Consider the following 20192-nt stretch of genomic DNA (forward strand, 5'->3'; position numbering starts at 1 on the left):
CACTCATGCTGTGCCAACCAGGCACAGTGCCTGGTGGTTTCTGGCCACATCAGACAGTTGTCAACCTAAACGTCAGTGGTTGGCCAGTAGCCATGCTGGCCTCAGTTTAACAGTCCTATTGGCCAATCTTCTCTGTTTTTACTTCTTGTAAACCACACTGACATACCACATTGACCTTTATATGAAGTGCTGCAGGTATATTAGCCATATTTGCTGTGCTGCTCACACAGACAAAAAAAGTTGTTTGTGGTTGCTCTTAAATACTGTCCTATCTCATCAATGAATGGGCAAAAGGAGAGGAGGAGCAGAGTGGGGAATGTTTCCCATACATGAAAATTGCAGCCCTGAAAATTTGAGGCAAAGCTTTATGATGTTCCTACAGGCTTTGAGGTAGCTGGAAATTAGCTTATGGATTTAGGTTAAATAGGACTGGATGGGTTAAGTATAATAGATGGTTAACAGTCTGCAGATAACACAGTGATTACAGGTGATTGTGGTGGTGAAAAGTGGTTATGTGCTCGTTAGAGGAGGTGAGGATGGTTTCTGCACTGCCTATTGAAGAGAAGGACATGTTGCAGAGCACATTTGTGTAGGAGCCAGGATTTTAGGTTTTGTTTTTCTTAGTTGTTCCACCATTGCCACAAATTTCCAGACTATGCATTTTGTGTTTCAGAAGTGACTGCAGCGGATGCACTGTGGGCATGTGTGACTTGGGATGGGTACACATTATGGTGGTGCAGTTGCCCTCGGATGTGCAGGATCCACAGTGGGAAAGGCAATGCCTGTTACCCCTTCTGTTCTGATGCAGAGGATGTAGGGGTAATGAAATCAGACAGCCAGTGTCCAGGTATGGTCCATGAGGAGGACCTACATGAGGACTGGGGTCACTGCTGCACCTGAAGAGGGGTGACTCCCTCAAGGAAATGCACAGCAAGGGAAACCAGCCTGCACCAGACCTCCCAGGCTGTTCATGATGCCCATGAGACATCTGTGAAGGCTGCCAACAAGAGCCTTGATAACTACCTTGCTTACCAGTCATTCGTGTTGAGAGGCAGCAAGGGGGGCAGCAAAGGCTCCACTTTCTACTCCTACTGTGCCTGGAAAATACTATGATGGCACCTTGCTAAAGCTTCTGAATGCAGTTCTCACCCAAGATCCCATCCACTGCAGGTCACTGCAGATTTCTAGGAAGATGTCACAGTTTTACCAACCAGCGCTTGCTTTACTCGCCCTGAAGCTCATCTTCACCAGAGACAAACAAACTACACGGCAAGGGAGGCCAGGAAACCACTCTGAGGGACCTTTGCAACGTCTGCAACATCAGACTACAACTAGCTGTTCAAGACAGCTGTCTTGCATGTAGCACTACAGCATTCTCACATGGGTTCATGTGACAGAGCTCTTCCACTGACCTCACTCTCTTCCAGAAGAGGTACATCTATCTTCCGGGGCATCATGCTCCGGAAAGCCAGAGGAAAAGCAGGCACTGATGTGGGAAGAGACATAAGTGGCAGCAATGGGAAAAGCTTTCATACTGCCACACTGACACTGTGGGCGATACCCTTATGGTTGCATCATGATGCCACCTGTAGATGGCAAGAGAACATGCTGTCTGCAAAAGTGACCTATGCCATGCAGAGACAAAGATCTGCATCACAGCAGAAACATGGCTGTTCTGAACCAGTCAGCATCTGCCCCTCACCAAGCCCTCAGAGGTATTATAGAATTCTTTACATTGCTTTCCACACAAAAACGATGTCAAAAACCAATGGCAATTGTCAGCACAGGCATACTCTTTCTAATGATCTAACACTATATGGCTCAAAAACGTGCCCCAGTTTCATGCTGCATGCCAAAGAGATGCATTAGTTAAGCAGTCACCCAAAGACTCTTCTCATTATGCTGTGAAGTCATCTGTCCACCTTACTCATGCAGCTGAAAAGAGGACCCTGCTATACTTCAGATACTCGGAAGAACATCCAGGACAACCCGTTTATAGATTCACAACAGTACCAGGTAGATTACATTGTTATCTAAGCACCTTTTATTACATTTTAACTGAGTAAAGGTAAAACGCAAGTAAAAGCAGTTTTTCAAGACATCTATGGTAAGCAATACGGTTGCAGATATGTCTAAAATATACAAGCAAAGATGTGACAGGAAAACCACACTTAACCTACTTACACTGAGATTAAATCAGGAAGGACTGTCTTCCCCTGTTACAGAAATCCGTTGCTGGGGTTTAACTTTCAGCATACCTTATGTCTCAGGCTGCATCCATCAGAAGGAAACATACCTTCAGTAGGCAACGCATCTATTACACAGTATTAGCATTCCACTGGTGTCCCTGCTTGTTCTCTTTCGGCTACTGCTAGTGCTCGTGCTGGGCTAAGTGCACTTCTGCTGACATGGTTTCTGTTCTCCCAAATTCATGAACAGAAAGGAAAACCATAACGATATAGAAATTATTTAAGTATTAATGGAGTACTAGCAGAGAAAATTAATATGCAGGGTCAACATCTTCAGAGAAACCTATGTAGATTTTCTGAAGTTTGTGTCAGTCTCCCATGTGCATCCACAATCAGAATTTAGTACATGCTAAGTACAACTCAAACACGTCCAACAGTGAAATTCTGTGCATTTTGTATCTACCACATGTAGAGTCCCTCACTGGAGAAAACATGACATTATAAATCACTTCATAATTTATCACATAAAATAATATATACTTGTATTTTTATAAAATTACATTTTTTTTTCAAATCGTGGAGTTATTTTATAATGATAAAACAGGATAACTCTTCTGCCATCATAATTTTTTTTCTTTAGGTACAGGACTCCGCACCTTTCCTTTGATTATGCAAAGACCTTAAGTGGTATAACACAAACACTTGTGTCCCTGATCCAGATTTCTGGCTCATTGATATTACAGAAGTTCTTCAAACATAAGTCTTATTTGTGAATGTAAAAAATAGTGAAAAACCCAAGTTACGTATGGAAGATCTCTTTTACAAGGGACTATGCAGATGTAAAAGAACAGTGCACAAAATCATAAGGCAGGCTGTGGGTGGATAAGTCATGCACGCGAGGATATGTTTTCTCTAATGTGTTTACTAGGAATATTTTGTATACCTTCATGATACTTGTTTTAGAGTGCATATACACACATGCAAATACTATACGAATATATAAACTAGTCCTGCTGCTGAAGGAAACTTTATAACTATATACATGTCTCTACAGATTAAATGCCTTGGCATGCAAGCAATCAAGAGCACTATCAGCTTCCAGTGTCTTCAGGAGGTCAGGCAATAAGATATCCTATTGATTTTGATAATTTTTGGATCAGTTGGCTATTATTTTGCCGAAGATATATCGAATGTAAAAGTTGGATACACAAAAAAGTCCTGCCTTTCCACTCCCTGCACCAACTGATCAATATTCTAACCTGGTTACAATCGCCTCAACATGTAGCATCATCAAACACGGTCCACTTGTGCACCGAATCTATCCAAGTCTATTTTCAGTTTAAGGCAAAAAACCAATTTTCATTAAAAGGAAATCCATTTTATATCTTGTGTCCTGATTCCAGAAACACAAAGATCAACAAGTCCCACTCCCTGTTTCTACGAAGTTTTTACTGTTCTGAAATATGGTACTGTCTCTCATCATAATTTTCCTAGCCTCTTATCGCTTGACTGACCACTATTTTGATCAGCAAAAGACCTATGGTAGACAGTGCATCATGTACAAGTCTTTGCCCATCTCCAGTGTCCCGATAATAGAAGAAATGCTATTAAATAGTATTTTTTAAAAGTGATAATAACAATAGGGAGACAAATCCCTAGGGAATGATACCAAATGGCATCTCCTGCCAGCCTGCCTTACTGAGGGCTGCTCTTGTTGTTTGGCTTTGCAAAGCAGTCAACATTTTGATTGTGATCCAGCAGGGATCGTGATCCTGACTTGCAGGGAACTATTTATACATGTGAAGACAAACCTACACTTCATATTTTGCTGGGTCAGGGTCAAGGCACCAATGATCTTTCTGGATCCTTGTTTTGTTATGAGAATTGGTTAAAATAAGCTTAAAAAAAAAATCTTAAAAGTGTGAGTTTTAAAAAGCCTCAAGACCCAGGAACATTCCTAAAATAATTTGCATTCCACAGCAAAACCATTTCCATTTCAATGAGCCTGTGGAGAGGACTCTGGTCTACTCCCTGAAACTCAGGACTGAACTGGCACAAAATAAACACTGGACCCACTTGTACAAGGTCACGTGAAAAAGCACTTTTTCCTGTTCTCCCTCAATACCTTGGCTAAACTCTTTTCATCGCTTCAGGCCTGCATCCCAACACTCCTCTCAGGAAGGGCACTGCCACTTCTCTCCACTGGACAGGCTGGTAGCAGGGAGATTTCCCTTCCTTTCCCTGCATCCTCCTCAGGCAGCCTACTGCAGAGTCAACAAGTCTCCTGCAGCTTCAGAAAACATTTTATGCAAGCCTTGGCTTTAACACTCTCTACAAATAAAACTCATTAGCAGCCACCTGCTTTCCAAACATGGTGAGCAAAACCCACAGTGGAGACAGAGGGACCAATGAGTTCCCGCACAGTGCAACAGCTGCTCCTGTGCCCAGAGAGGGGGATACACATGTAGCCAGTGCTTCAGCAACATTAGTAAATTTCAGGAAATCATAAAAAAGTATTTGTTGTCTGGAAGCCAACACCTTACCTCACACATCTTGCTTGAATTACGGTAATCTAAAACCTCTCAGCCTCAGATGCTCGCAAACTTTACACATACATACAACATCACCCAGGTGCATCCTACAGTGCTACTGCAATAGTGCAATGTTGCTGCTATATTATGTAAATATTAATATTCAAATTATTTGGTCAAATTTCTCTTTCAGAGTCTTGCTCTCACTCTTTAGCAGCTTTAAATTTTAACGCTGTGAAATGACCATCTCATTTCTGAATGAATAGAACTGAGGAAGCTTTACCTGAAAAAGATTTCAGGTCGAGAGTATTGGTATTTTTACAGGTATTTTAGATGCAACATATGATCTGAACAGTGATTTCAACAGGTTTAGCAGCTTTGTCTCTTTAGCTGCTTCATGAAAGCTGAATGTCTAATACATAATTTATGTACTATTAATGAAGAGCATTATTAACGCTCTTCCGTAATATGCCCCACTATTTGTTAACAGCATCTTGGCTACTACAAATGTTTTCTTTCCTCTGTCTACTCCTAAAGGCCTCAGGCTTAGAGAATGGCTTGAGCTGCCTGAAGGAAGCAACGATAATGTTAATACATCCTCAAAACTCAAACTAAAGCATAAGCAAAGAGTTTTCACTAAGAACTTAATACTCAAGGTAGAGAGACAACAGTAGCTGATTTGTTCAATTAAATGCCACAAGCCTTGTACTGGATAACAGCTGCCTGTCACATTCCTCAATTTGTTTGCTGCAACCTGTACACTCAGATTTTCTGCCAACAGCAGCTGGATTTGCCAACAGCAAACTCAGCAACAAAACCACCCATGTCCTTTCACTCCCATTGGCACACATGGATGGGCTGGGGTGGGATACTGCATGAAAAATGCAATCTACCACTTCATACGGTACAGGTGCAAGGGGCAATTATTAAAACTAATTTACTGAAAGAGAGCCGTTACATTAAACCATCAGGGACTAATTCTGTTGGAATTAAACTGTAACCTGAGAAGTGATTTCTTATTGCCTTTTGTTAAAGGGTATGTTAGTGTTAGTGGTTTTATTTTCACAGTAGTGCTTAGAATGCCTACGGTGCACAACTCTAAAAATATACAAATCCTCCAAATACTGCATATATGCCTGATTAATGAAAGCTATGCACGTTCACAATTATTACTTCGCTGTTTCCTTAATTTTTCCTTTGATTATGAAGCCATGTGATTCAAAAAATTGTGGCTCATAGACTATTGTTGAATAAATGTTGATATAGATGCAGATTCAACACAATGAATCACCATTCATACTCAGCACTGTAACCTGTTTCTCAGATAAAGGAGAGATAAAAAGTTGCTGCCCACTGTCAACTAAAGATCAGTTGAACCTCTTGCTCTCTCATACTGACAGCTTGTAACACAGAGTTATAATTAGACTCCTGCCTTTCCAAGGTCTGGACTGGAAGCCTTCTCGGTAATTGCATGGTATACAAACCTTCTTGGGATTCTGTGCTGTTTCTTGCACATTATTTAAACAAGAAGCCAAAGATGTGGCATTACAGTCACGGTGTTCGTGCTTGTTTAAAATTTCATCCTGCACAGTAACGTAGTTCTACCCTTTTCTGCAGCAAAACTGAAACTTGAATACATTAGAGGAGACTGGCTCTTGTCTACGCAAGCTTCTTTTTTTCAGCATAGGAGAATGCGAAAGGAATTACGAAACCAGAATAACAAGGCCAGCGCTGAAGAGCCCTGTAGAGACCGATAAAGGAACAGTTCAGCCACTACCTCCACAGAATGAAAAAAAAACCACTTAAAAATAAGTGACCCTAACTTCTGTATCAATACTAAATTAGGCACCTGAAATTTGGTGCACCATGGATTAATGCCTGCCTAAGTACAGGCAGATATAAAATATACCTAGTATTTCAGCAGTTTGGCATTTTTATTACAGTCACTTACTTGCCTGTATGCCATTTCTTCAGGGGCAGTCTTGGAATCTGTTTAACTTCTCTAAGGGCTCTAGCAACAGGGGCAAGGAACAACATTTCTTCATTTAAAAGCTATCCTGATATAGCAAAACTTGTTACAATAATGCAGGAAAAATCGTGTGATCTCTAACCTTTCATTGAAAGTTCACCAAGAGGTCATTTGTCCTTATTTCTTCACCCCGTTGCATGACCTCTTCAACTCCAACTTTGACATTTGAAACACCCATTCAGTATGGGTCAGTGAGCTAATGAAAAATAACGCCAAACAACTCAGATGTTTGACATTTGCACCCCAAGTTACCACAAGGTCATTTTAGCAATTTATAAAACCTACATGAACATATTCTGTCAGATGTTCATATGGGATGTGAGGTCTGCAAGTAGGAGAACTTCAGGTTACCTAAGTGTTCACTATCTAATACTTAGATGGTTTCAGTCAACAAACTACTGAAGTGTATTTTACTTGTTGCACCATAACATCTACTCCCCAACATCTACTACAAAGTTAACAAAAACCCAACAGATTTCTAATAAATGGTCACTGATGACTTGCTAACTAGATTTGCATTGGGAGAATCAGTATGATTGAAGAGCCAGTGCTCTGCTGGGACAAACTGAAGGCACAGGTCACACTTTTTCCACAAAGATGCTGTTTTAAGCTGTCCTGTAAGCTCCATGGATTCAACTTTTGAAGAACACCCTTGTCAAAATAAATGAAATTAAAATTACAATTTAATGCAATTTAAGATTCTGGGACCCAAATATATTATTAGAAGTATGATAGCAACCTTAGCACTTAAGTCGATGCGTGGCAACTTTTGCTATCAGGTTGGCATTTAAGTTTTAAAATTATAACCTGATTATCGTTTTTTCTAAATTATATGATTAATAAAGTAATCAGTGCAAATCACTGACCATAAAGACTATTCAGAGACGTATATAGTCTAAAAAATGAGTGAATTTGACATGAAAAAAGTTTTAAATTAATATATCCTGCTAGTATTTTTACAGATCAAAAAAGACAGTCAGTCTACATTGTCTTCAACTGGTTTGTGAACCGCTTTACTGATTTGGGTACAAAATAATTAACCTCATTTTCATACTCTGTTTTCTATTAGTTTAAAAAGTCCACATTCATTTTTGTAATTTCCCGTTTTAAAATGTTGATATTTTTAATGTTGATAAAAGCGGTACAAAAAACTTAGCAAAAATCTGACAACATGTTTTTTTAAAGGACAGAGACCCACAACCTGTTCTCAACGGTCACTTTGATGACCTCTAACATCCTCTTATACACTCTGCAACTCTGTTACACTCTGTAACAGAGTATTTAATCTCTGCTAGGGATCCAGAGATTTGTAAATATTTGCCTGTATGGGTGCTGAGGCCTGCAAAGACTGAAGTGTTCTGAGGTTCAGGCTTCAACATTGACAAATGACTGAAACTATAAAAACAACTTACAGGAAAAAAAAAATCACTTACAGACTTCTCTTTTCTTTTAGAATCAGATAAAGTGGGAAAACCGATTTACTCTCCCTTTTATCCTTGTTCTGTTTTCTTCCTTGTCAATCGCTCTGTTTTGGTCAGGGCAGCATGTCTTAATTTTATTTAATAAATACTTGAAAACTAGGATACACTTTTATTAACCAAAAACTTCCACATACCTTAGCAGACTCAGTGAAAGATCTGTATAGCAAATTCATGCATTAAAAAGGGAGATGATTCCATCTATCACTCACACTAAGAACATTTTAGAGAGAAGAACAGCATGTAAATGTGCACAGGTCAAGTAAAGATGATTTCCAAGCGTGAAAATTATTCTTGTCACTGGCATCTGTTATGCGAGAAGTAATAAGGTCCAGAAGCCTTGCCGGGCCCAACCAGTGATGAGAATATCATTACAATCCATCTGCAACCTCCAGGAGACCCAAAATGCCTCTGCAACTTTTTGTTCTAAGCAAGAGTAAAAATTTAAAGCAACAGGTGTCCAAACCAGGACATTGTGAGTCTCCCCACAGCGGTAAGAAACTTTTCACAAACACCCCCAGCAATGGGTTCACGGAAGGGAAAGCAGAGAATACTTTTCAGAACTACAAAATTTCAAGATTACACCTTTTATAGTAAACATGTGCTTGCTTTGCCTGCTTATTTGCTTGTTTTGCGGGGGAAGGAATATTAGGTTTGTAAAAGCAAGTGAGTCACGAACAAGTCAAAATATTTCCAGTAAAACTTATTTCTTTCTGAATACACTGAGTTAACTGAAACCAAAACATTTTGTGGAAATACATCAGTTTCACTGGCTTTGTGATGAATCAATGCTGCAGGTTGTGTTAAATTTCACTTAAATTGTTGGTTTCATCTTCCTTCCTATACTTGGGATATATCAGCCTTCCCCCAAGCCGTAGAAATCCTCACCTGACACATTTTTTCTTACTTTCATTGGCACCTACCACTGAGGACCAACCACTAAGTGATCTCTTCCCAGTGCTTGGCACCATCAGAATGAGGAAGGGCTATTTGGCTGCCAGGTCTACAAGAAGCAAATGATTCATCCCCTCAGGATACATCATGTGCTAATTTTCAAATTTCTCTTCCACCAAAAGAGGGAGGAGTGGTTTTATCCTAGTGCATTTGAATTAATTCTGGCCAGCAGCCCTGGTCTTCTCTCAGATGAGCCCTGAGAATACAAAAAGGTAGTGTTTCAACAGGTAAATCACCTTATTTCAGCAGGCAAATCATCTGCTGCTATTTCACTGTGAGAGGTATTAAGTCACTTGTTCAATTAATATGGGTGCTGTGAGGTATCTAAGTGCAGTTGAAGCAGAAAAGAGTTACATTATTTCTTCTTAGCTTGTCTTATTCACTTAAAAAGGGTTTAATGCCTTTTACTAACTCAATGATGCAAGTGAGCCATGACTCCCACCAAGATACAAGAAAAAAAAATCAGAAGCCAGAAAGCATCCTGGGCCACATATGTACAGTCTTTTTGCTTTCTAGAACATTAAAAAGGTTGCCCCTCTGCACAGGAAGGTAAGCTGGTTGCTAAGACTAAATGAAAATTGAAGTAAAATAGAACTTCTTATGCTGACAAAACAAATCTCTGGGTTTTTTGCACTGTTCTTCCATCTAACAGTTTCTCTTTTGTTTCTTCAGTCCCACTTCAGTTATGTTTTTGGTAACTTCTTCCCTTCAGCTAATACTTTCCAGTATTTCATGATCTTTCCTTTGACTTTCACTTACCGTCTCTTTCCAGATCTTTGCTCAGTATCGCTGCTTCCCTTCCTTTCATACTCCCCTCAGTTCTCTGCACTCTGCATCTGCGGTGATGACTCTGGAGGTAATTCCATCTGACAAAGAAGGAATATCCACCCCTCTAGGGACAAAACAAACTTTAAACTAGCTTAGCTATGTCTTTAACATCTGCTTCACTGGTCCTTCCATTGTTTATTATTGCAGGACAATATAATGATTAGATACTTGGTGTCTTCTTTGGACATCAATCTGCAAGGCACAGGGCAAGAGAATGTTAATGCTTTATAAATCACTTGTTTATTGCTCAGCCTTGCAGCACTTTTATTTGTAATCTTTAGAAAAGCTGTATTGATTCTAATGTTACTTCAAACCAATGCTGTTGATCACATTATACAGCTGTGGTGATGGAAATAACGTTCTAGCTGAAGTAAAACAACAAAACTCCAGTGACAGTTTATGGCCAAAAAAGCACATGGGACTTCTGCTGTCGCCTCTCTGAAAGATATACGTGACACTCTTGCAAAAGATATCCTTGCTTATCCTCAAGATTCCCTCAACACCATTCATAGCAACAGGAACCTGGAAGCAAGAGTCGCAGTGCAGGAGCAAAGTATAATATTGCTCACTGCATTACATTTGCTTGCTATTGTATATGCTAGCCCAGGTTAGATATTGCTACTCTAGTATTTTCCTATGTGCAATACTATTACATGCCCTGAAGAAAAGCAAAGCACACCTACACAGATTTTGTTACCTGTGCCACGGTACAAGGCTTGGGGCAAATGCTGTGCCCTGTCTTTGTCTGCTCTAGGTATCAGATGGACTGCACGGGAGCACAGTGGCTGTCTCTGCACTCTCTGTCTCTGTGTGACTATACTACAGGACTCTATAGCCTACCTACACCATGCCCGTGACTTGTATGCCCAATGCGCACAGTCGACCACACCAGTGGCACCACCCTATGCATTCTACCAGCTGCTATTCTGCATTTGCTGCAAATGCATTTCTTGCTACAGTTCTTCAGATGATTGTTTGAGAGGCAATGGCATCAGAAGGTTGACAGGGGGACAGTGCCTCCCAACAGGATGAACACAACAGATTTATTAATCTGTGGTTTAATCTTGCCCTTCTGGAGTGACTAGAGCTCCCAAACTGGCAACACACAACTTTCCCTAACACAGATAGTGCCACTGTGAAGAAAAAGCATGGTGCCATCTGTGCAGTGAAGGTGGTGAGCCATTCCACATAGTGTGTCTGGGTTGTGCAGGTCATCTGCAACACCCCTCAGCAGAGAGAGTTGACATTTAGCCCTGAAACAGCTCTACGTGCCACATGCAGTCCTGGGCAGCCACCAGTTGAACTACCTTAACCACAAGCACAAGTTTTTCTGTCAGGAGCCCCACTGCCCCATGGAAGCCAAAAAGAATGCTATCACTCCAGACATTCAGGAAATGACCGCTGTCCTATTGTATCTCAATACACAAAAGGGACAACTCCCCTACTCTTCCCTAAGACACACATAAAACAGGCAATGAAGAAGCATCCTCATAGGACAGATCCATTCCCACCTCCCCCAGAGCAAGGGAGGAGGAAGAAATGGAGGAGAAAACAACTGGGACATGGAATCCATCCACATTACACAGAGGACTGGCTCCCAGCAGCTGGGCTGGGATGAGCATCAGCACTTACTCTCTGACCCCTGTGGGTCAGACAGAGCTGGAAAGCCTTCTTCCCCAGCAATTATTTGTGGGAGAGTCAGGACTAGGTGCCACTCACAGCAGGCCATGGTGATACTCCTGAAAGACTCCCTACATCTTCTTTTGCACTCCAATAGCAGCACCTAAGTTAATAACAAGATGAAATGCACACAGTAGTTCTGCACAGCTACCTTTTCAGGCTCTTCACTGATACAGACAAGAACTGGAGTTTTAATTTATATTTGTCTAATATCTTCAAGGATTTATTAGCAACTCAAAGAGCCAAATCTTTCTATACTTGAAACTTGAGGCTCTCCAGAGGAAAAAAATTACAACAATCAAGGTTTAAACCCTTCTACAACGCACCACAAGGACCAGAAATGCACGCTTTTCTGCATTTTATTACCACTGCAGTTTTTCAGGGGTTTAAGCAAGAGAATATACTGTGTCAGTGTGTTCAGGGGTGTCCTTTGAATGGGAGAAAACACTGGGAGGTAATCAGCATGATCAAGCTATCTCTCCAACTCATCAGAACTATAAATCCATGCCTTATGATACAATCTCTATTGTATCATCATTCCAGCTTGGAATTAGGAGTAGTTAATGCTATCTGGAAAGCCTAAATTTTGCTATCTCAAGCTGTTTGTGAAGTAGCTTCTCCTAAAATAGTGCTCTAGGTGCAGGAAGGAGAAAGATAAAAGCAGATCTACTCTGTTCTGCAAGGCAGAATTAGTTTACAAAGGCATCCTGGATCCTGATTTAGCACTGCAACTCATGCGATTTTAGAGGACAAATCAGTAACAGGCAGAAAAAGCAAGAAAAAAGAGGAAATAGGAGAAGCACATGGACAAAGACCACCGGAAAGAACGGTTGCGTCTAGATCATGTCAGAGACATGTGGAACCCAAAACGCTCTTTCACAGCAAATTCCAAATAGCCCATATTCAGATGAATGCATGGAAGAAAGAGATAAGTCTGCTTCTAGCTTTCCTTTTTTGCTAAGTATTTATTTGATTATCCTTGGGATGTGTGTGGAATTAGATTTTATTATCAACTTTCAAGTTTTTCCCATACAGAATTCAAGTAGACTGACCTTCTTTCTGTCCTAACTCTTGCTATTTCCTGCTAGTTATCACAAAATAGCAGCATCCTTGGCATCATTTAAAGATATTTCCTACTTCTTTCCACACATGCAAGAAAAGAACAAACAGTTTCTTCTGGGTTTAGTGACAATTAAATGATGTCGCTAGTTGTATGGTTGCACATGCTTAAGTACAAGTGTGTGACTGCTGTTCTCTTGGTGTTTAGAGCAGTCTCGTTTGCTTCATGCTTATCTTTGAAAGCAGGAACATCTTAAAATAAAAACTCAGTGGAGCCAGTAGGGAACTAGTTGGCAATGCATACTTTAAATATGCTCTGGTTCTGCAAACATCTTGTGATCCAGATTGCTCTTACTGAAGAGGACTATTTAGGTTCATAAAGTTAGGTGTAATGTCGCATGCTCAAACACATGAAAACTTATACCAAACACCAGCACAGACTGCCTTAAGTACAGTGTGTGTATTCACTTATGGGTGGGGTGGTGGCTGATGTTTTCAGTTTTTAATCATCAGCCAAGAAGTTAGGAGCTGGAGGGAAAGGGAGAGCAACTCAGGTCCAGCTCCTGCAACACACTGTAGAATAACTGTGTCTCAATAGTTGGGGGGGAATTATCTTACGCTGTTTCCTTTCCACCGAGTCCTGGCAGAAGAGCAGGCAGGGAGAGAAGAAATGTCTGTGCTCACAGAGCTTTACACCAAGGGATTCTCGCTGCAGAGCAGATTACAGAATTGAAAGGAAACAGAAGTTATTTTCTTTAGCCAGAGAGTATGAATCTGTGACCTGCTGGCTTACATGTCTGCTGAACGAACGCAAAACAAGTGCTCACGTTAAAAGACAGTCTACCTACAAGCAATGCACTACAGATTTAACTCTTCATTTTTATCTTGAAAACAGAAATTTTAAATCAACTTGAAGATGTCAGTCTAAGGCTTCAACCTGGTTAAACCTGGAGAACTAACTACATGATCAAATAGCCCCTTCTGCCTTTAAGAAATAAATATTTATGTGTTTATGTGCTTTCTTGTATTGAACTCTCCAAACCTCCGGCTACTGTTCTCACTGCAAAGCGCAGGTCCAGAGAAACTGGTACAGGCCTTCTGATCTTATTTCTAGCTTTTATTCCCACTCATCCCATCTTCTACTTCCTACACAAATAATCCTATTTTCAGTTTGTAGCATCTGCCTGCTCAGAAAGATCAGGTCCTGTTTAAATGTCAGACATACACCTTGAGAGCACTCAACAGTTCAAAACGCGGTGGCAATCAGCCTGTTACGCAGTTATACTACTCCAGGATCTATAGCGGCTCCCATTAGGTTTGCAAATGAGATTTTGACTGCTTTGATTTACAATGCAGGGCAAGGAAGTGCATGCTAATGGTGGAAAATACACTGCACATATAGTGGCACCGCAGCAGCAAACACACACAACATCAAATAATAATCACACAATTTGTCACTGATCCCGTCACTGTATCCATACTTCTGATTAGCAGAACTATCTGGTTTCCACCCAGAACCACCTGCCCAGCACAGCTTCATTTCGTGTTGTACAGCGTGACCGCTCCCCGTGCACAGAGGCGGAGCAGTGCTCCGCGCACTACTCCAAACCAACAGCAGGGACCTGAAGGACCAGTGAAGGCGAATTCCCAATGACAGCATCTTTATTTCTCCTCAGGGAAGGGTCAGAGCACAACAGAGGTGCTGCACGTGTGGTGTCAGTGGAGTACTGCAGACCTCACAAGAGAGACACTCCTGTTGCGCAGGAGAAGTTGCCAAGTCAGGACAGGACTGCTTGACACTTTGAGATATGTAATCACATGCAGCGGCACAAACAGCCAGATTTTCTGCTAAGCACTGGGACAACCAAGAATGAGGTCACACATGCTGATGTTAATTTTACAACTGCAATACCGAGAGATGCAAGTGTTCAGATTGGGAACCACTTCTTTCCTCATTCTGTCAGAGCCAGATTTGCTAACCTTTTGGCAATAATGCCAAGCACATCTTCTACCGCTTCTTGGAAAAAGAATGCATGTACCATTTGTATTTATTCATGAAGACCCTCATCATCAAAGAGATATGAATAATCCTATACGCTGGACAAAGTGGCCACACATGAATACGTATGTAGACATATAATATACCCCAAAACATAGCCTGAATTTTGTCTTATACACTCCTTTATAAATTGAAAGTATCAGCTGAGGAGAGAAGAGTATATTTAAACTCACATTTTAAAGACAGCTACTACTTCATGCTCTTCATCAACTACTTTAAGTATCTTCTACAGAAACAGCCTTATTGGTCCTCCTTTGTAAGGAGGAACATACTTGTCATGCTCAAGTCACACAGGGAAAGCAACAGACCTCAGAGAAGGGTTTGTTTGTCCCGAATTCACCTTTCTAGAAAAATGAACTGTCATTTGGCTGTGGGGCGCAGACTTTTAACAGGGAAATAAAAAACAACAGAAAGTTGAAATCTGAGAGTTATGCACTTTAAGAAAAAGTAAATCATACAATGTGGCAAATCCCTGTTCCCCCCAGAAAAAAAGAAAGTCATGTCTCCCGTAGGAGTCAATGACAGCTCAAGACTCGACTGCAGCAGGTTGTCACCCCACCGAAGGGGGATGAAAAACCGATGCAAACCCGCCGCGGCCGCTTCTGTCGGCCGAGATTTTGAGGCAGGCGTCAAGACCCATTTGCGAGCGGCGGGTGCACGTTTGGGCCCACGGACGGTTCCTCACACGAGACCAAAACTGCCGGACCAGGACCCCAGTTCCCCTGGGCCGGAGGGGTGCCGCTGCCGAATCCGCCCGCTGCCCCACGCTCTGCCCTAACGCCCCGCAAGTGCCGTGGGGTGAGGAGAGGCACGAAAGGACGACGAAGAGATGTGGCCCCCCCCCAGTCCCCGGTCCTGAGGCCTTTCTGTTCCCGGAGGGATGAGGGGCTGGAGCGGGCCCGGGTGCGTTACCCCGTTCTGGGGCGAGGCTCAGGGGACGGAGAAGCGGGAGAGCCTGCGCAGCGGCTAGGGCTTGGGAAAGGTTGAGGGGGAGAAGGGAAAATAAGTAAATACATAAGTAAATAAAGTCTCCTCCTGAAGGCGGACACATGTGGCGCAATTCGCTTTCCTGCAGCGGCGGCGGCGGGCGGCCCGCCCCGCCAGCCCCGGTACTCGGCGCTGCTGCCCGCCCGCCCCGGCCCCCGCCCCTCAGCGCCCCGCCGGCGTCCCTCAGCGCCGCCGCCCGCCGGCCGGCCCGGAGCGCGTCCCCCGCTCCCCCGAGCGGCTCGGCACCGCGGCGGAGCTCCCCCGGCCCGGCCCAGCCCCGCACGCCGCCCCCGCTCACCTGCCTCCCCCGGCGTGGCGCGGCCCCGCTCACCTCATGGCCCAGCTCCGCGGGCACCGCCCGCTCCCCCAGCGCTGGGCCGGGGAGCGCAGCGGCGGCTCCTCCCGTACCCGCAGCGGTGCCCGGCCCCGGGGAGACGCCTGGCGGCGGGGCGGTGGCGGGGCGGCGGCGGGCGGGGCGGGCCGGAGGAGGGCCGGGCCGAGGGGCGGGCGGGCCGCCTCCCGTCCCGTCCCGTCCCCTCCCCGACGCTCCGCTCCGGCGGGGCCGCGGCCACTCGGCCGGGGGGGAGCGGTGCCCGGCCGGGCCGGGGGGACCGCGGAGGCGGGCCGGGCAGGGTGGAGCTCCGCCGCGGGCGCCCAAGGGCCTCCTCTGCAACGGCGCTGCCGGGAAACTTGTTAAAAAGCAAGTGTAAGTGTCCCGGCCCGCGGCTTTCCGACCGCCGGCATTGGCATTGCCACTGCCACTACTGCGGCCGTACGGAGTTGTCCCTGCTTGTAAGAATCCACACAAGCCCCCTCACCTGCGCTGGTGGTAGTTAATTACTCCCAAGGAAGGCACCTCACAGCATTAAGAACTTCCTGCACATATACCGATTTTGCTTCGTTATCTTGGGGTTTTGTTGCGGACTTGCACCCTGACAGGCTGAGGGGCAGAGGAAGGGAGGTGTGCACATTGCCAGCCGACCCTGAAGCAACTTGTGGCTGCTGCTTCTTGTCCTGTCAGAGGTCATCCTTGAGGTGCTTCCACCTTCTCCATAACCACCATTTCAGTGCTGGAAATCCATGATCAGATCGGGTAGAGCCTTCTCTTCTCCAGGCTGAACAGACCCAGTTCCTTCAGTCTTGCTTCGTATAGCGGATTCTCCACATTTAACTATCTCTGTGGCCCTCCACAGGACCCTCTCCCGTTTTTGATTGTCTCTCTCGAGCTGCGGAAGATCACAGCCGGGCTCAGTCCTCCAGGTGTGGACCAACAAGTGCCAAGCAGAGCGGAATCATGGCATCCCTTGATCTGTTTCCTGTGCTCTTGCTTATGCGAGATGGGACATAGTTTGCCTTCACGGCTGCAAAGGGGATTGCTGCCCAGCTTGCAGGCCTCCAGGCCCCCCAAAACTGTTTCAGCAGCGCTGCACCCCAGCCAGTCAAAGTCCAGCCTAGTCTAGGGCCCTGCTTTTGGGGAAGGTTGGAGCAGGTGACCGGGGATTCAGAGATCCTTTCCAATCTAGCTAGGCCTTTCAGTGATCCTGTGATTCAGTGTGTTGTGGTGGGGAACTGTAGATAACTTGAGTATAATGTCAACTCTGTTTGAGACAAGTGTATTTGATTCATTAATTACCATTAATTAAAATGGTAGTGGTTGGTTGGCCCATTGGTATTTGTCCATTAAATAATCTTTTAGATGTACTTGTAACTGATCATACATACAAGTACATTCTGACATGATCATCTTAAAAAAAAGCTATGCTTAAAGTAGATACCATTTGTACCATTTCAGTTGCCAAAGCATGACTGAATCACAGTTGCTATTGAGTCAAATTCCACTGTTAGGTAATTTTTAATAGTGTATGTTTTCTCATCAGTGGCTGCAAGATCCAGCTAGGACTCTGGTAGATAGAAGTAATCTTTCTGGGGCAGTTTCAAGCATTATTGCATCAGCCCCTCAGCCAGACTTTTTGCCAGGAATCATGAACCCCATGGCAGTTCGCAGCATGGGATATGCCACTACCACAGCTGCTACAGTTCACTGTCAAGTTCATTAACTTAAACTGCCAGTGACCATACATGTGTACTAATATTATCCTACATTAATAACCATGACCTGTGCTACCTGAAAGGGCCAAATATTTGTGGTGGGGCTGAGGAGGAGGCATGAGGCATCATAAGACACTGTATAACTACCGTGATTCTGCGATAAAGCACCATCACAGCTAGACCACTGAAGCATACTCCAGGCCATGTCTGGCTTCAGGTACTTACCAATAAAGCAGCCCTGGCAGTAAGAAACAGCACTGAAAAAGTTCCAGTATTTCACTACAGTAGATACTGTCCTACTGATCTAAAGGTGTCTCCTGCAGGAGGGAAGGACAGGAATCTTCACAGCTTTGTGAACACCACAGGGCTGTTGCTGTGTATTGCTGTATGCTGCATGTTGCTGTATGCTGCTGCTGTTAAAGTAATACAGCTTCTGTGGGCTCCCAAGGCTGTAGCCAGTAAAGGTGGATAAGGTGAGGTTCATGTTTAACACAAGCCTATAAGCAAGTGAACAAACACTTTCATGGTGTATTCTTTTTATCCATTCTCTCCCCAGCTCTTTGAAACCTGTGATTTCTGCCAGCAGCAAACCAGCCACGAATTTTAGCCTCAACAAAATGCTCCCAGTCTGTCAGTGTGCAATAGAGAAATGTGGAGAGTCCAGTTTGGTCCACCACTATCAACAGGATTCTCAAACTGAATCAAGGCCAGGCAGTAAGTCTCAGTGTCTTTCCCATATCTCAAACAAGTGTTGAAGTAAACATGGAGCTGAACTGCTGAGCTGGTTGTTGGAGTAATGCTTTGGATCTTTGCAGAGAAATCAATAGATGGAAACCATGTGGATACAGTCATATTGTAACCAGCTGCTTTTGACAAAAACACACAGAGATAGGAAGCTTCACTGTGCACACACGCCACTTTTTGAGGCTTTTACTGACAGGTACCAAGCCTGGGCATGACTTGATGACTTGAGATACTAGCTCAACTCCTCCATGCTACAAGTGGTCCGTTGGACACAGTTCAATGCCAAAATGACCTTTGCGTCCAGTTTCTGATGGTTCTGAGAGAAAGCACCCACAAGCCTGCATCCTGGGTCCAGCCCGCAGATGTGTTAAGAGTTGCTTATCATCTGAAGAGATGGTTGCATTTTTCCTCCAATTTCATTCACAAGACAGGCTGAAACAGTTCTGCTCAACTTTCTGAAATGGTTCGGCCCAGGGCTGAGACACGGCATGGAAATACTAGCAGCTGCAGTTAGAAAGCCCTGAAACCCACAACACTCAGAGAAGTTTTGGATGCCCAATATGGGCATGGGAGTCTTCAGGGTTGGCTGGGGCTTTCAGCAACCTGATCTGGTGAAAGACGTCCCTGCCTACAGCAGGGGAGTTGGGCTAGACGATCTTTAAAGGTCCCTCCCAACCCAACCCATTCAGCAATTTTGTCATCTTAGCGTGCACTACGCTGGGTGACACCATGAGTTGGCTCCCCGTGTTATAAGGAGATTTTGCAAAGAGTTGATGCCTTTTTATCAGGGTTTGTCAGAGGAGGGAAGTCCAGGCGGGTGTCACTAGTGCAGGGCTTGCAACGTGCAACGGGTGATATCAGTGTCTTTCTACACGTCTCCACAGCCAGATTGCCTTGGCCCATCCTGCCCTCTAGTGCCTGCGGCGCCGTCTCCCTCTCTCTCCTCTCCACTCCCCCTTGCACCCACACGCAGGCTGAAGGGATGCTGCTGTGGTTCTGAGCAGGGAGCAGGAGCTGCAAACCCACAGGCCTTCCCTATGCTACTGTGGGTGCGGAGCTGGCCACCCCGCAGCCTCACCTGCCTGCTAGGGACAGCTGCTGCTGGGGACACAGGCCAGAGAAAGGGGGTTTGGAGGGGAATGGTGTCAGGAGGGGTCCCCATGGGGAGGTGGTGTGAGGGATGTGGTGCTCACACCTGGGCTCGGCTGGAGCAGCTCCCCCAGCCACCTGTGTGCCAGCCCCCGAGCCACCCTGCCAGCGGCAAGGCCTGTGCTGCAGAGCCTGCATATCTGCCAGCATCACCCCAAACGGGACAGCTACGCCATTGCCCCATATCCCTCTCCTCCTTACTGTTGCGCACTGTTTTCCGCTTCTCCAGTGACTGACAGGGTGCAAGGGGTTCCCTCCTCTGCCAGCCTGCCCATGTCTGGGGCTGAATTCAAGTACAGGGCTATTAATGGAAAACTGCCAGTGCAGTATAAAGAAAGCTTCATGGCTGTACGGCCCCATAAAATCATAACCTGTTACAGCACATTCTACCACAATACATAATGCTTGAGTTGTATCTATACACTCTAATGATAAAAAACGCAGAGCATACAATTA

General features: G+C 44.4%; 1 protein-coding gene across 1 annotated transcript in view; it reads right to left on the reverse strand.

Moving 5' to 3' along the window:
* Positions 1-16358, reverse strand: part of PLAGL1 (PLAG1 like zinc finger 1) — a 51485-nt gene extending 35127 nt beyond the window's left edge. Inside the window, exon 1 of the mRNA XM_075087821.1 lies at positions 16126-16358. The gene's annotated coding sequence lies outside the window, so the exon portion shown is untranslated. The remainder of the gene's footprint in view (positions 1-16125) is intronic.
* Between the last annotated feature and the right edge of the window lie 3834 nt (positions 16359-20192).

The sequence above is a fragment of the Phalacrocorax aristotelis genome, chromosome 3, assembly GCF_949628215.1.
Source record: "Phalacrocorax aristotelis chromosome 3, bGulAri2.1, whole genome shotgun sequence".
Taxonomy (NCBI): Eukaryota; Metazoa; Chordata; class Aves; order Suliformes; family Phalacrocoracidae; genus Phalacrocorax; species Phalacrocorax aristotelis.